This window comes from Lolium rigidum, chromosome 3 (genome assembly GCF_022539505.1).
Source record: "Lolium rigidum isolate FL_2022 chromosome 3, APGP_CSIRO_Lrig_0.1, whole genome shotgun sequence".
In the NCBI taxonomy this organism is placed as follows: Eukaryota; Viridiplantae; Streptophyta; class Magnoliopsida; order Poales; family Poaceae; genus Lolium; species Lolium rigidum.
This window is the reverse complement of record NC_061510.1, coordinates 236,949,086-236,950,186: the sequence shown is the minus strand read 5'-3', so window position 1 is coordinate 236,950,186 and position 1,101 is coordinate 236,949,086.

The window sequence follows — 1,101 nt, the reverse complement described above, 5'->3', positions numbered from 1 at the left end:
CAAAACCATCATCCTTATTTATCCCTATTTAGCATCACACCATTGTGATGAACCTTAATAGCAACTATACCTACTATTTTACATTACATAACCCTATTCCACTAAACCCTACTAGTGTGGATACTTATCAACCATCCTATTTAGGAGCCAATTATTTCTTACTTAATAGAACCAACAGTAAAACCTAGACCACCTCAACCCTAATTGATATACTTCTTATTACTTAAGAAGTATGTTCTTCAAAAGTTATTCTTTTGAAGAAAATAAGGAATCATCAACAACCCTGCTTATAAGGACCTATAAACCCTAGCTAGCTATCACCAACAAGATGAACCAATCTTAATAGCAACCTTGTATGATTAATTGCTTAGAATGCCAGGCTTAGCTCAACCTTACAATTACTAGATTTTGATGAATCTCACTATGTTGTTATCCATCTCATACTTACTCCAGAAACTACTTGGAACCAGAATCAACTATAGCAACCCACAAACCCAATTGTCATAACTGTTCTTTATTAAAGAACATGTTCTTCAAAAGTTATTCTTTTGAAGAATATAACAAGCAATCATTAACCATGCCACAGAGTATTAAAACTGACAACTGTTCTTTACATATTAACATTATACCAATTATCATTTCTTGTGTGTGCTCAATTGATTACTATGCTTTATCATATAACTTGTACATGATACCAAGTAATCAAACCTTAATAAGAACCTTGTTTGTGAATCACCCTAAAAGTGCAACACACCCTGAATTAATCATCACAACTCACTAATCCTAAATCATCGGGGTTAGGTCACGCTTAGAGCGATTGCATCTCATACTTATGCATTATTGCATCCTTGGCAATCTTTTAAACATCGTCCTTACCGGACGATGATGTTATTTCAGAATTTGGAGTTATTGCGTATCGAAGACCTTGTCTGCATAATCTTGCAGCCAAGAAAGGCAAGTTCATCGCTTGCTCATGTCATTTGAGTATTTTTACCAAATTACTTGCAAAGTACTATGTTTATCACTATTGCATAAAAAGCAAAACCACTATTTTCATAACTATGAATATGACTATGTGGTGGGCAATGGAACCATGGATTG